Source organism: Emys orbicularis, chromosome 7 (assembly GCF_028017835.1).
Source record: "Emys orbicularis isolate rEmyOrb1 chromosome 7, rEmyOrb1.hap1, whole genome shotgun sequence".
NCBI lineage: Eukaryota > Metazoa > Chordata > Testudines > Emydidae > Emys > Emys orbicularis.
In genome coordinates, this window is record NC_088689.1 from 77,333,946 (window position 1) to 77,351,365 (window position 17,420).

Consider the following 17,420-nt stretch of genomic DNA (forward strand, 5'->3'; position numbering starts at 1 on the left):
CTCTGCACTCGTCCTTGTTGAACCTCATCAGATTTCTTTTAGCCCAATCCTCCAATTTGTCTAGGTCACTCTGGACCCTATCCCTACCCTCCAGCATATCTACCTCTCCCCCCAGCTTAGTGTCATCTGCGAATTTGCTGAGGGTGCAATCCATCCCATTATCCAGATCATTAATAAACATGTTGAACAAAACCGACCCCAGGACCTACCCCTGGGCCCTCTGCTTAATACCAGCTGCCAACTAGACATCGAGCCATTGATCACTACCCATTGAGCCAGACGATCTAGTCAGCTTTCTATCCACCTTATAGTCCATTCATCCAATCCATACTTCTTTAACTTGCTGGCAAGAATACTGTGGGAGACCATATCAAAAGCTTTGCTAAAGTCAAGGTATATCACATCCACCGCTTTCCCCATATCCACAGAGCCAGTTATCTCATCATAGAAGGCAATCAGGTTGGTCAGGCATGACTTGCCCTTGTTGAATCCATGTTGACTGTTCCTGATCACCTTCCTCTCCTCCAAGTGCTTCAAAATGGATTCCTTGAGGACTTGCTCCATGATTTTTCCAGGGACTGAGGTGAGGCTGACCAGTCTGTAGTTCCCCGGATTCTCCTTCTTCCCTTTTTTAAAGATGGGCACTATATTTGTCTTTTTCCAGTCGTCTGGGACCTCCCCTGATTGCCATGAGTTTTCAAAAATAATGGCCAATGGCTCTGCAGCCAACTCCCTCAGCACCCTCGGATACATTGCATCCAGCCCCATGGACTTGTACATGTCCAGCTTTTCTAAATAGTCCTTAACCTGTTCTTTCACCACTGAGGATTGCTCACCACCTGTCCATACTTTGCTGCCCAGTGCAGCAGTCTGGGAGCTGACCTTGTCTGTGAAGACCAAGGCTAAAAAAGCATTGAGTACTTCAGCTTTTTCCACATCAACTGTCACTAGGTTGCCTCCCTCATTCGGTAAGGGTCCCACACTTTCCCTGACCTTCTTCTTGACCTGTAGAAACACTTTTTGTTACCCTTCACATCCCTTGCTAGCTGCAACTCCAATTGTGCTTTGGCCTTCCTGATTACACCCCTGCATGCTTGAGCAATATTTTTATACTCCTCCCTAGTCATCTGTCCAAGTTTCCACTTCTTGTAAGCTTCCTTTTTGTGTTTAAGCTCACCAAAGATTTCACTGTTAAGCTAAGCTGGTCATCTGCCATGTTTGTTATTTTTTCTGCACATTGGGATGGTTTGTTCTTGTGCCCTCAATAAGCCTTCTTTAAAATACAGCCAGCTCTCCTGGACTCCTTCCCCCTCATATTAGCCTCCCTGGGGATCCTGACCATCAGTTCCCTGAGGGAGTCAAAGTCTGCTTCTCTGAAGTCTAGGGTCCGTATTCTGCTGCTCTCCTTTCTTCCTTTTGTCAGGATCCTGAAGTCGACCATCTCATGGTTACTGCTGCCCAGTTTGCCACCCACTTCTACTTCCCCAACCAATTCTTCCCTATTTCTGAGCAGCAGGTCAAGAGGAGCACGGCCCCTAGTTGGTTCCTCCAGCACTTGCACCAGGAAGTTGTCCCCAACACTCTCCAGAAACTTCCTGGATTGTCTGTGGACTGCTGTATTGCTCTCCCAGCAGATGTCTGGGTGACTGAAGTCCCTCATGGAACCAGAGCCTGTGATCTAGAAACTTCTGTTAGTTGTCCAAAGAAAGCCTTGTCTACCTCATCCCCCTGGTCTGGTGGTCTATAGCAGATGCCCATCACGACATCACCCTTGTTGCTCTCGCTTCTAAACTTAACCCAAAGACTCTCAACAGGCTTTTCTCCAGTTTATACTGGAGCTCCGAGCAATCATGCTGCTCTCTCACATACATTGCAACTCCTCTACCTTTCCTCCCAGGCCTGTCCTTCCTGAACAGTTTATACCCATCCATGACAGTGCTCCAGTCATGTGAGTTACCCCACCAAGTCTCTGTTATTCCAGTCACATCATAGTTCCTTGACTGTGCCAGGACTTCCAATTATTTCTGCTTGTTTCCTAGGCTTCTTGTGTTCGTGTACAGGCACCTAACATAACTAGCTGATTGCCCTACTTTCTCACTATGAATCAGGAGGCCTCCCCTGTTGCACCCTCCTCCTTGTGTTTCCTCCCGATATCCCATTTCCCCACTTACCTCAGGGCTTAGGTCTCCATCCCCCGGTGAACCTCGTTTAAAGCCCTCCTCACTAGGTTAGCAAGCCTGCCTGCGAAGATGCTCTTCCCTCTCTTCCTTAGGTGGATCCCATCTCTCCATAGCAATCCTTCTTCCTGGAACAACATCCCATGGTCGAAGAATCCAAAGCCCTCTCTCTGACACCACCTGTGAAACCACGCATTTACCTCCACAATTTGATGGTCCCTACCTGGGCCTTCTCCTTCAACAGGCAGGATGGATGAGAACTGGATACTGTATAAAGTTCTTCCCTTTCTGTCCTAATCTATTGACTGGTATTGATATATGCTGTTAAAAAGCTGCTGTCTTTGACCCAAGAGCTGCATGACTTGTAAAGCACTTTGGGATAGCAGGGGATGAAAGGTGCACTATAAATGTGAGATCCTAAATTTCCCAAGATTCCCAACACTTCCTGCTTCTAGTGAGGCCAGAGAAAAGCCACTTTTCTCAGGCTATTTGGTGCTTTCACTTCTGACTTGGTCTGCAAAGGACAGAAACATCAACAAAGGAAAGTTCAGCTTTTTCAGCTTTTAAGAACAACTGAGGTTTAGTTCACATTTTGGGTGAGGGTTTTGGTCTGGGTCTTATATTATTGGAACAGTTTTTTATATTATCTACAACTGTCTCTAGAGTAAAATATCTCCTCTCTACTCTTCTCTATTGATGCCCCATACAGCTCTACTAATTAGAGCTGTGCAAATAATGGATTTTTCAATTCACTGGGAATTCTGGGAAAAACAAAACAAACAACACCTTACACATTTCAGGTGGACATGAAAATGGTAATTTTTCAAAAATTTGGGGGGAATTGAAAAGTTGGGGAAAAAATCATTTTGGATCAAACAAACTGTTTTGCTCAACCCGAAACAAAATGGTTCATTTAGATTGAGCATTTCTTAACATTTTTATTTTGTAAAAAATAAAATTAAAATACATTTCAAAATGGAAGGGCATTTTGAATAGGAAAAAGTAAACATTTAAAATGTCAAAAATAAACATTTCAATTAGTTTGGGTTTTTGTTTTGCAACTGAAACAATTCAGCAAAATGACACATTTCTGAAGTGTTTCAAGTGACCCAACTTTGCATTTTTCACTGAAAAAATGTTTTGGTCAAAATTTTTGCCCAGCTCTACTACTAACTGCACCTATAGAAACTCCTTGCATAGCCTGAGCACAGAACTTGCTGTGAACAGTTACAGCATGGAGAACAGATTCCCTAGTACAGATCAAAGTAAATGTTTGCGTGTATATATATCATAACAAACCTGTGACTATTTAGGATTTTGCAGTTTCAGGTATACTGCACTGCTACTGGGAACATGGTAACTGCAGGACTAGAACTCAATTCCTCCTATTCCAGAAGGAGAGACTGCTACCGCATGAGCTGAAGAAGAATTGCCTTTAGCTGGCACCAATATAGAGTCTATGGCCTTGGCTACACTTGCAGATGTACAGCGCTGTGAGTTAAACCTGACACTGAGCAGTCACCCACACACACACACTCAGTGCATGTGGAAACAACACAAGATAATTAGATCTGGCTTCAAGTAGAAACCAGGGTAATGTGATCATTGTGGCCTAACATGTTTAGGGGCCAGACAGGAGGGCTCAGGACGAAGCGTACAGAATATTTGTAAAAACATGTTCCTGGAATTCTGAGCCCATAAATAACGTTTGTTAGAAGTTATTCAGTATCTTCCCTAAGGGCTGGCAGGGAACAGAAATAAGCAGACCAGAAGGAGCTTAGGCGCATTCCAATTTGGGGAGGAGAGAGAGGCTACAAAGACATCTCCAACTGACTTATTATAGTTCCTTTATGGTACTTTTGCTTTTGCTTTACCCGGAGGGTAGAAAAAAACCCAAAAGCAAACCCAGTGATTCCTCTCTGACAAGGGCTCAGCCATGAAACTCTTTCCTGCTCTGAGCTGCCCCTTGAAAGGTGTCTTGAGCTAGACTTGAGCTAGTCTTGCATCTGAAGAAGTGAGGTTCTTACCCACGAAAGCTTATGCTCCCAATACTTCTGTTAGTCTTAAAGGTGCCACAGGACCCTCTGTTGCTTTTTACAGATTCAGACTAACACGGCTACCCCTCTGATACTTGACACCATGCAAGACACTGCATTTAGCCGTATGGAATGGAAATCTATCAACCTCATGAAGAAACTTGCACAAATACAGACAGATATCATCTTCCTTTCCAAATGCAAACGGATGGACATCATACCAAATGGACTGAAGGTGAAAAATCCATTGCTATCTACATACTGCACAGACCACAGTGAGAGATTATGCCATACACTATCAAAGAAACTGAGGAACCACCTGATCAGCATCCTATACAGCAAACAGAAAAACATCAAGAAAGAGCTCTCCAACCTGGAGACTTTCATATATAAACCAACCCTCCACACAAATGGACTTTACTAAAATAAGACAGGAGATCTACATTACACACTTCACCTCTCTACAAAGGAAAAAGGACCGTAAGCTGTCTAAAATCCTACCTGCCACATGGGGCCACAACAGGGGTACCCCTAACCCACCCAGCAATATCGTCAATTTATCCAGCTACACACTCAACCCAGCAGAAGAGTCTGTCCTATCTCAGGGACTCTCTTTTTGCCCCAGCACCCCCACGAACATGATACAGTTCTGCGGTGATCTGGAAGCCTACTTTCGCCGCCTCCAACTCAAAGAATACTTTCAAGATAACACTGAACAGCGCACTGATACACAGATACCCTCCCACCAACAACACAGGAAGAAGAACTCCACATGGACTCCTCCTGAGGGTCGAAATGACAGTCTGGACCTATACATAGAATGCTTCCGCCGACGTGCACAGGCAGAAATTGTGGAAAAACAACATCGCTTGCCTCATAACCTAAGTCGTGCAGAATGCAATGCCATCCACAGCCTCAGAAACCACCCTGACATTATCATCAAAGAGGCTGATAAAGGAGGTGCTGTTGTCATCATGAACAGGTCTGACTACCAGAAGGAGGCTGCCAGACAACTCTCCAATACCAAATTCTACAGGCCACTTTCCTCCGATCCCACTGAGGAATACACTAAGAAACTGCACCATCTACTCAGGACACTCCCTACACTAACACAGGAACAAATCAACATACCCTTAGAGCCCCGACCGGGGTTATTCTATCTACTACCCAAGATCCACAAACCTGGAAATCCTGGACGCCCCATCATCTCGGGCATTGGCACTCTCACTGAAGGACTGTCTGGATATGTGGACTCCCTACTCAGACCCTACGCCACCAGCACTCCCAGCTATCTCCGTGACACCACAGATTTCCTGAGAAAACTACAATGCATTGGTGACCTCCCAGAAAACACCATCCTAGCCACCATGGATGTAGAGGCTCTCTACACAAACATCCCACACACAGATGGAATACAAGCTGTCAGGAACAGTATCCCTGATGATGACACAGCACAACTTATTGCTGAGCTCTGTGACTTTATCCTCACGCACAATTATTTCAAATTTGGTGACAATATATACCTCCAGACCAGTGGCACCGCTATGGGCACCCGCATGGCCCCACAATATGCCAACATTTTTATGGCTGACCTGGAACAACGCTTCCTCAGCTCTCGTCCACTCACGCCCCTTCTTTACCTACGCTACATTGATGACATCTTCATCAGCTGGACCCATGGGAAGGAGACCCTGGAAGAATTCCACCATGATTTCAACAGCTTCCACCCCACCATCAACCTCAGCCTGGACCAATCTATACGGGAGGTCCACTTCCTAGACACCACCGTACAAATAAGCGATGGCCACATTAACACCACCCTATACCGAAAACCCACCGACCGCTACGCCTACCTTCATGCCTCCAGCTTCCACCCCAGACACACCACACGATCCATCGTCTACAGCCAAGCACTGAGGTACAATCGCATCTGCTCCAACCCCTCAGACAGAGACCAACACCTACAAGATCTTCACCAAGCATTCTCAAAACTACGATACCCACACAAGGAAATAAAGAAACAAATCAACAGAGCCAGACGTGTACCCAGAAGCCTCCTGCTACAAGACAGGCCCCAAAAAGAAACCAACAGAACTCCACTGGCCATCACCTACAGTCCTCAGCTTAAACCTCTCCAACGCATCATCAGTGATCTACAACCCATCCTGGACAATGATTCCTCACTTTCACAGACCTTGGGAGGCAGGCCAGTCCTCGCCCACAGACAACCTGCCAACCTTAAGCATATTCTCACCAGCAACCACGCACCACACCATAACAACTCTAACTCAGGAACCAACCCATGCAACAAACCTCGATGCCAACTCTGCCCACATATCTACACCAGCAACACCATCACAGGACCTAACCAGATCAGCTACAACATCACCGGCTCATTCACCTGCATGTCCACCAATGTTATATATGCCATCATATGCCAGCAATGCCCCTCTGCTATGTACATTGGCCAAACTGGACAGTCACTACGCAAGAGGATAAATGGACACAAGTCAGATATCAGGAATGGCAATATACAAAAACCTGTAGGAGAACACTTCAACCTCCCTGGCCACACAATAGCAGATGTAAAGGTAGCCATCTTACAGCAAAAAAACTTCAGGACCAGACTCCAAAGAGAAACTGCTGAGCTCCAGTTCATTTGCAAATTTGACACCATCAGATCAGGATTAAACAAAGACTGTGAATGGCTATCCAACTACAGAAGCAGTTTCTCCTCCCTTGGTGTTCACACCTCAACTGCTAGCAGAGCACCTCACCCTCCCTGATTGAACTAACCTCGTTATCTCCATACTGATTTATACCTGCCTCTGGAGATTTCCATTACTTGCATCTGAAGAAGTGAGGTTCTTACCCACGAAAGCTTATGCTCCCAATACTTCTGTTAGTCTTAAAGGTGCCACAGGACCCTCTGTTGCTTTGAGCTAGACTGACACTAGCCAGAGGCTATTCTAGCAATTGCCCATATTGCAGGGAAGTGACATTTATGTGAAGCAATCAGATCATTTTAAGCTTTGGAGAAAACGAGTAGCAACAAAGTGGAAGCTGTTTGGGTCTGTGCAAAGGTATCAGCATCTGCTTTGTCCATATTTACAGTCAATCCAAGGTAAAACGTCATCATTTCTACTGAAGCAAAGAAATAGAAGACAGAAGGGACTGAGGTCCACATATGTTCCCACTGTGATCCTATAGAAGCTTCAAACTACAGTAAAAGGAAATTGATCATGATAAGTGATATGCCCATCAGCTCCAAGTCCTAATGCACCTCTCTCAATAGGTTCAGAAAAAGGAACAACTACCTCCACTCCGTGTCCCTCCCCCCCCACAACATTCGTCCCTCAAATTCAAGGGCTCATTGAATAGTCCAAGAGAGAAAATGTTCACTCAGCCCCCCCATATTCAGTGATCAGTTTAATCCTGTGCATGTGAGCTGGGATTTGTGTCAAAAGAACTAAACTGCATCATATCTCCCCTACAATACCACTGGGTTCACTTTCATTCTTGAATCAATTCTGACAATAGAGGTGTTAACCCGGGACCTCTGTCCAGACTATAATTTGGAATAATTAAATTCTGCCTTCCTAAAATTTCCCCAGCCATGTGAATTAGCTACACTGTGATATTCTTCCTGTGGGGTGTATGGGGTGGCCAGGGAGGGGTAGTACCTCTGATGGGGGGACTTGTCGTACCCTTTGGGGGTAGTCCATCCACTTTGGTCCCCACCTGTCACTCAGCTCTCACCTGTGGCTCCAAGTAGCTGCAGCATGCGCAGCGGCCACACCCCGGGCAACGGCTTCGACAGGCCGGCCAAACCAGGTGAGTGTAACTGATGGGACTCAAACCCTCAGTGAATTTGGGATATGCCTACCCCGCATGCAACGTCAGCTCCGGCGGACTGGGCGAAAGAGATCACTAAGATCTAACGGCCAAGAAGGCGGTTCTGCAATGCTTTGTGGAAAGCGAAGGACTTGACGAGGCACGAAAGACGTCAAGGCCATCCACTGCAACCAAAGAAGTTACAAGTCGTGACGACTTTTCGTACCATTGGTGTCTGGCTTCTAAGGTCGAGAGAGTGGGATTGCTCCCGTGCAACGGCTCTACCACTCAAAAGCTTTCACGCACAGGTCCTGTGAAAATCATCAAAAATCATCATCATCATACTACCCAAGTCCTGCGGCGATGGGGGGGGGGGGGGGGGGCAAAGCGACAGGTGGAGGTTACCACTGGGAGTCGTAGTCCCAATCCTGCACGCAGGCGGCCTGTGGATAGGTGGTCGTCCTGCTCTGTACTTGGGGCAGCAGAGTTGCCCGGCAGCATCCCAGGCGTCTGAGCAGCCCTCTTCAGGACAGCACTGCTCACCCTAGTAAGGGAGGGGCCTAGAAAAGGTGGCCTAAAAATTGCCTGCCCTACAACAACTGGCCAGCAAGCCGCGGCTGGCAGTTCAACCCAATCTGCAGCCGAAACCAAAAGAAAAAATTGAGAAAACTTACCATTGGTGTATGGAATGTTCGTACCCTCATGGATCGAGAAGCTGTTGCAAGACCTGAGAGAAGGACAGCCCTCATTGCTCGAGAACTAGTCCGTTATAACATCGATATAGCAGCATTAAGTGAAACAAGATTGCCTGGGGAAGGTTTCTTGAGTGAACCAGGAGGTGGTTACACCTTCTTCTGGAAGGGTAAGACTGAGACAGAGGATAGAATACACGGAGTTGGTCTGGCAATAAAAACCTTATTGATGCATCAACTCCCAGACCTTCCAGTGGGTATCAATGAAAGATTGCTGAAGCTACGTTTCCCACTAAATGCCAAACGTCATGTCACCATCATCAGTGCATATGCACCCACTTTAACATGCTCTGACAACTCAAAGGAACAATTCTATGAAGATCTCGACAGACTGATCAAGGCCACACCTGTAACAGATAAACTACTCCTACTTGGAGATTTCAATGCCCGAGTCGGGGCTGACAGCGAGAACTGGAAAGGAGTAATCGGGCCACATGGTGTAGGCAAAATGAACAGTAATGGCTTACTTCTTTTGAGTCTTTGTTCTGAAAATGACCTGACCATTACCAACACTCTGTTCCGACAAGCGGACAAATACAAAACGATGTGGATGCACCCTAGGTCCAAACAGTGGCATCTGATAGATTATGCCATTGTTAGAAGGCGAGACATCCGAGACGTACTGATTACCAGAGTAATGCAAGGCGCAGAGTGCTGGACAGATCACAGATTAGTCAGGACGTCTCTTCAACTCTACATCGTTCCTTCTCGGCACAAACGCCCTAAGCATGTGCGACCTGCTTTCAATATAGCCAAACTGAAGGATGCTCAATGTTTCAACAAATTCCAGAAGAGTCTTGATGACAAACTGACATCCCACGGACAACTGATCAGTACTGTAACCGAAAAGTGGGACCAGTTCAAGCAGATAGTGACTGACAAAGCAATAACATCTCTTGGACCAAAGAAAAGAACACATCAGGATTGGTTTGATGAGAACCAAGAAGAAATAGGCTCAGCACTGGAAGTAAAGAGAAAAGCCTTTATCAAATGGCAGAATGACCCCTCCTCAGTCTCTAAACGGGACCATTTCAAGTACCTTCAGAGCAAAACACAGAAAGACCTCCGTCAGATACAAGACAGCTGGTGGGAGAGCAAAGCCAAAGAAATTGAGCACTATGCTGAGACCCACAACTTAAAGATGTTCTTTAGTGCTATTAAGACTGTCTATGGACCCTTTAAACCAAGGACCACCCCATTGCTCTCATTAGACAACACAATGCTGATTAAAGATAAAGAAGGCATCAACGAAAGATGGCGAGAACACTTTAGCAACCTTCTCAATAGACCATCAACCGTGAATAATAATGTCCTTAATGAAATTCCACAACAACCTGCTCTGACAGATCTTGACTTTCCGCCTACTATAGATGAGATTAAGAAAGCTGTTAGCCAGATGAGTTCAGGGAAAGCTCCTGGAAAAGATGGGATACCAACAGAGATATATAAAGCAGCAGGTCCAGCAGCACTAGCAGCGTTCCACAGCGTGATCATCAACATCTGGGAGGATGAAAACATACCACAGGACCTTCGCGATGCTACTATTGTCTCTCTTTTCAAGAACAAAGGCAGCAAAGCAGAATGTGGAAACTGTAGAGGCATATCCCTCCTCTCTGTTGGAGGGAAGATCATCGCCCGCGTCATCTTGAACCGCCTAATAGCCAGTATTTCCGAGGCAAATCTACCTGAAAGTCAATGTGGTTTTCGACCTGGCCGGAGCACAGTCAACATGGTATTTGCTGTCAGACAAATACAAGAGAAGTGCATTGAACAGAACATGCACCTGTATGCTGTCTTAATAGATCTCACAAAGGCGTTTTGATACCGTCAACAGGGAAGCCCTTTGGATCATTCTAACACGACTGGCTGCCCAAGAAAATTTGTCCAGATTATACGCCTTTTTCATGACAGCATGACAGGCGAAGTATTGTCTGATGGAGCCACATCAGCCCCCTTTAACATCACCAGCGGCGTGAAACAAGGATGTGTTCTCGCTCCTGTCCTATTTAACCTGTTCTTTGCATGTGTCCTTAACCATGCACTGAAAGATCTGGACCGAGGTATATACTTGAAATACCGGCACGATGGTTCACTTTTTGACCTCCGTCGCCTGAATGCAAAGACTAAGACAGTGCAGAAACTCCTTCTTGAGGCACTCTTTGCTGACGACTGTGCCCTCATGGCTCACACTGAAAATGATCTTCAGCACATTGTCAACAAGTTTGCTGAGGCCTCGCAACTTTTTGGACTAACTATCCGCCTCAGAAAGACTCAGTTCTCCATCAACTTGCACCTGGATCAAATGCTTCTGTCCCGAGTATCTCCATCGATGGCACTCAGCTGAAAGTAGTGGAGAACTTTAAATATCTGGGTAGTGTCATATCCAGTGATGGATCACTGGATAATGAGATCAATGCACGAATATCCAAAGCAAGCCAGGCACTTGGCTGTCTGCGTGTCAAAGTTTTAAATCACCACAATATCCGGATGTCAACAAAACTGCTTGTGTACAGAGCTGTTGTTCTTTCATCTCTTTTGTACGGGTGCGAAACATGGACACTACATAGGCGTCACATCAAGCAGCTCGAAGCATTTCATATACGCTGCTTCCGCAACATCATGAAGATCCGCTGGCAAGACAAAGTGCCCAATCTCGAGGTCCTCGAGAGAGCCCAGATGACAAGCATCGAAATGATGATCATGAAGTCACAGCTACGTTGGACCGGTCATGTCAGCCGCATGGATGCCAACAGAATCCCCCGCCAGCTTCTGTATGGTGAGCTCTCCCAGGGCATCCGGCATATAGGTTGTCCACGGAAACGTTACAAGGACACCATCAAAGCCAATCTGCACTACAGCAGTATCAAACCTAGGGACCTTGAGGACGCCGCCAGCGACAGAACACAGTGGCGTGCAACAGTCAGAAATACCTACATCGCCTTTGAGGAAGACCGCTGCCGGCGTCTACAAGAGGCACGCGAACGACGTCACAGAGCATCAGCAGCGCACAATCCACTGACCGCGAACTTCCCATGCACCATCTGCAGCAAAATGTGCACCTCTAGAATTGGCTTGTACAGTCACCAGAGGGCACACCATAAGACCAACAACTGATGATCTGCACAGATTTGTCATCATCAGATTTGATGGACTACCAAGGATATTCTTCCTGTGCTAAACTGTCCCTGCTCACTGCTGAACAGCTGCTGGGTTCCACCTCATAGGCAGCTGCATTTCACTGGTAGATGAACTTGAAGCCTTCATATAGTTCAGGATCTTTCGTTAGGAAAAGTACTATATAAATGTTTATTATTATTTTCCTCCTTAGGCACTGTACATATATATAATGCTGCCCTCTATCAAAAATCTGCAGAAAAAATTGAACCACCAACTTCATTTTTTCACAAACCCCTGAAAACCTGATTGATTTGATTAGGAGCTTATGATTGAGGCAGTGCAGCCTAGTGGAGAGGCCTCTGGCCTGAGACCCAGGTTTCATTCCCAGCTCTGCCACTGACCTGCTGGATTACCATGAGAAAGTCACTTCACCTTTGTTATAAAATGGGAATAATGACACTGACTTCCTTTGGAAGATCTGCTGATGGAAAGTGCTAAATAACAGTTATGTATTGTTATTTATTTGCCAGTTTCATTAGTCACAAGACTTTTCCCCCACAGCTCTCTGAAGACAGCAGAAACCCCAACTGTCCTTTCCTGGCTAGATTATGCCAAACATCCTCTCCAAGTGTGATACCAATCAACTGAGCTGCTTCATTACATAGCGAAGTGCTTAGTTTATGGGGCTAGTCTGCAGCAAGGGATTCACTACTGCATGATTGTTCACTTGAAAGCAACATGCTGTCTTCTGCACTGTTTCCATGTAAATTACACTTGCTGATAATAACTTGGTACCTCATTGATTCACTGAAATATGTATAACCCACATATCTTCTGGGTGTGGTGTTCTGTCCCATCTAATGGCGGGGTGGGGCAGGTCCGTCGGAGTTACACAGGCACATTCTCAGAGTTTACAGCAGTGAGCAATTTCAGAAGAAGTGAGCATCTGCCAAAAAAAAGAGGCTAATATCAATTAACGTTGGCCCATGTCCATTGTCTGCTCCAGTTAAAAAATAACTATGCACAGATCCACATACTGACCACTGAACCTTAAACCAGTTAGAAAAGGTGTTGGTTTTAATTACAACAAGCTCAAGACACCATCACTGCCAGCCATTTATGCAGCCCTGAACCATTGGATAAAAGAAAGATCTGGCAACTGCTCACAGGGCACCTAGGGTAGAATAAGACTCAGTAGGGTCTGGATCTGGTAAAATCACCAATTTCTGCTTAAGACAGAGGAGAGCAGTTCTGTTTGCTTAGCAGCTGGCTGTACAGTCTACTAAACCCAGGCATGTTTGGCATGAAGTGGCCAGATGCTAGGGACACATGTTCCATTGATTAATTATACTATGTAGGCAGCACATTCTGCACCAGGCAGGGTTGCTAATTTATGGCAGGGGGATAACAGAGTCTGTGACTTTCCATTTTTTGTGGACAGTTACAGAGGCAACTTAGCTAAGGTCACCCCTGATATAAGGAAATTAACCTAGGAGGTAGCAGTGCAAGTGTTGCTGGTTTGGGATGGTGGGTGCACCACGCCCCAACAGCAAATTAGGTACATGGTACCTCAGGCTCCCTGTTGTCATGGAAACTAGTTGGCCCACAGTACATATGATGGCCCAATCCTCTCCACATTGTTACTAGAATGGAGTCAAAGCTTTACTCCTGAGATATGCAAGCTAATTAGTGCTGGTACCAGACCCCAGTTCTTTTTACGACCCACAGGTTGTAGTTCACTCCTCCATGTGCCAAGCTGATGTTATATGCTCCCTTGCGCTCCACACATACGTTCAGTCTGGCCTTACACATTACCTCTGGAGCTTTCAGTAATACCTAGAGATGGGGCTGAGCTACAAGGTTTGGGCCTGGATCCACACTTCCCCAAAGTTCAGGGTGTCCACATCTAGGGCTTTGGTTTAGTTAATCTCTAGGAGTAACCAGATTATTAGACTCTCTGATTTGGAGAAAACAAGTGAGTCACTAAGGGTCATCCCATACCTGCAGCACCTGGGTTTTCCTTTATGGGTTCCCTCCAAATGCTCAACCATGCTTAGTTTAGAAGATCTGAAGATGCCAGCCCATTGCAGACTTGTTTTTATATAGCCAGAGAGATTACAACCAGAAGAGGTATTCATCCATACAGCACATCAAACCAGCAAGAACAATTTGAATATGAAGTGAGAGGCTGTGAAGGTTCATAATTAAAGACCATTTCCACTCTGTTTAAAATACACAAATGAACATGTGAATGCATCTGTGAAGTCTCTAGTTAAGGAAGGAAATTCACACAGGGGTAAACTCCATTGGCTGACTTTGGCTAGCTGGAATTTAGGAATATTGGTGCCCATAATTTCTGATGCTTAAATTTGTAGGGTTTTTTAAAAGAGTCTGTGGTTGGGGGGCCTCATTAAATCCAAGTCTCTTGTGCGGCTGATCTATGGGCTATAGTTGGTTAATTGAAAACATTGTTTAACCTTAAGAATACATCAGAGCTCCAAAGAGCAGCCCTTGTTCCATGTGTGTATTGAGTATCACCAGATTTCCATAAGAAGGCGGTTTTTCAAGGCCTCAGCATCTACCATCAGGGCCGGATTTTCAATAGCACCCAACGTGCTGAGATCACTTGCAAATTTGGCACTTATTTAGGTGTCTAACTGGAATCAGAGCTGTAGTGGCCTTCTGAACATTCCAGCCACCGTGCACAGATACTTCATGTTCTTGACGCACCTACAACTTCTAACCCTTGCTTTCTTTTCACTTCCTGGTTTGTAGATGATTCTATTGTCCTTTTGTTGCAAAATGTGCTCCCAGAGAGTTGGGTGAGGACAGTGTTAGGACAAACAAGGGAGTGATAGCTTCCATGTTTCAGCCTTGCTGTTACAGTAGGGAGTTACATTTTTACAGTTATGTGGCTCAGACAAGGTCATTTAAGGAGGTACCAAAAATAAACAAGTACAATAATACAATGTCCAGCTTCACAGAGATTATGGACACAGACTGTTCTTGCTAATACAATCAGTGGCAGAATCTGATGGGAGCGATGCGTTCAGAAGACAATTGGCTCTGAAGAATTTATGACTCAGCTTCTACCAAGAAACAAGGGCTTTCCATAGAATAGCAAGTTTAGCCATTAGACCAGGCATGTTGGATTTCCTGATGCTTAGCACATACTTATGACATACGTGGCACTTCTATGCATGGGTGACATTTTAAGTGCTTCCACTCACTTATGCTCAGACCAGGAACCTAAAACACAAGGGAGCCCACACTGAATTCCTCTTATTCTTAACATTAGTGGTAGCTGGTGCCCAAAAGAAGGGGTGGGGCTCCTGGCAGCAGGCTGTTATCCATCCCTTGCCTGCAGGTTGATATTTTCAAAGTGAAAGACTGGGACACTGTAGTGGGAGTTGTCACGGGGAAGTGTTTGGTGGGAGAATGCATGAGGCAAGAAAAAAGGACTCTCTTCCCCTTTCAGAATGCAAAACTGGGACACTTGACTCTGAAAGGCAGGTGGTGAGAACACATCCTTTACCCATTTGTGGCCCCTTTATGGTTCTCTCCAAATCTCAGCCTCCCCCACTCCAAGCTAGCTCTTAACCTACCAGCCCTTCCCTGCTCTCCTCTGCACTCTGATGCCCCAACATCAGCTCACCAGTAGACTCCACTGAGCATGTCTCTCCCCCTGCCCCCCTCTCCCTGCCCCTAATATATAGAGAGGGAGGAAAAGGAGGATGAAGACAAGGGAAGTTACTGCCCTTCCCACATTTCCTCCTCATTTCCTCCCACATCAGCCCTGATCCTTCTTTCTTTCTCTTCTTCCTCCTCCTCCTCTCTCTCCCTTTTCTTTTCACATTTTATCCATTCCTCAAATTGCCCACTGTATTGTGAGTCTCTTTGGGCATGCTCGGAAAGCACAGACCAGGAATTCCATACAAAATCCCAATCATGCCTATCAGTTCTGAGCCACAGTTATTCATATCTAAGACCTTTGGTTTCAGGACAGCTGCCACTAAACTGCTGCTCTGTGGAAGTACACAAGGCCTCACATCCACAGGGCTGCCTGGAATATCTGCAAGTTCCATGACCCATCACTGTATATAATATCAGGTAGCTACTCTACTTTATTCCCTTGTACCTGATGTAACACAATCATTTCCTTACATTCGCCTGCATTTATCCCCCACTGTTTTTGTTTTGTGATCATTCTTATTTTACCCAACACTGCAAATTGACATCCTCAGCTGCTATCATGTTTATATGGAATAAGGGCCAGGGTTTCAAAACAGCTCACAGCCACAATTGCGACCAGATTTTTGAAAGCGCTAAACTTTTATTTGGACACCAAAATGAGTGGATAGATTTTTCCAGAGAGCTCAGCATGTTGGGTATCAAGCTGCTTTGAAAATCTGGCCATAAGTGTAACCTCCCCTTTCCTCCCTTGGTTACTTGGGAGTAGGCAACACTCACCTGTGTGCCTGGGCACCTGATGTTGTTGACGTTAAAGGAGATCCTGAGTATCCCAGTGGTGATGTTGGATAGGTGGGAATCCTCTATCCATCCCTCTGCTGCAGTTCCTTTACTCCTAAAGGAATTTACAATTGGCGGCGCCTGTACCTGGCTGGCCCCTGTACACACTCAGTGGCATGCCTTGGGAACCTCCAGGAATAAACCTATTCTAATAATAATAATAATCTGTGACATGGGTCTCACTCAAAAATACCAATTATAAATAATATACATCCAATATACTTAAATTAGAGTTAACACACTTTTATTTAACAATTTAAAGAAACAGGGTATAACAGACTAAGATTATATGTCACTACTAATTTAAATCCACAGGGAGCAGTTGAAAAAATCAATAAAATTTAGTATACAGTAATAAATGAAACTTATCTAACTGGCATTTACACTGCCACCATTTACCCCACCCCGGAGTGTACACTCTTCTGGATTTCAGAGTCCTAGACGCTTGCTTGAGTGGACATGCTTGAAGATCTGAAGCTGGAGACAGCACTCTGTTGGTTCTGTGTATCAGTACAGCCAACACAACACAACCCCTCTGATGACTGGAGTTGGCCCCACCAAATGTCAGCAGCTCTGGGTCCTGGTTCAATGGGACGATCATTCTGCCTCTCCTCAGACTCAGTCTCTCTGCTGTGCTCCGTCCCTTGCAAGTACTTTCCCAAACAAGAGTGGGGGTTACTCTCAGTTCCTTCACTGCAGGACCACCTCAGTCAGCTCTAGGTACAGTCATAGTCTCTGCCCTGGCTCCAGTGAAACCACCAATCATCTCTGAAGCTCCCTGCCCAATCAAAGCCCCAGCAGGCTCCCAGCAGCAGTTAGCAGCAGTGCCTGGTATGGAAAGAGGTCCACACCAGCAATCTCACTCCTTTCCCAAAATGGAGCCCACCTCCTGCTCTCCCCGCACTCCCTGCAAGAGGAAGTTTCTCACTCTTTCCCCAAGGCATCATGGGAGTTGTAGTCTCTAAGGCTAGATT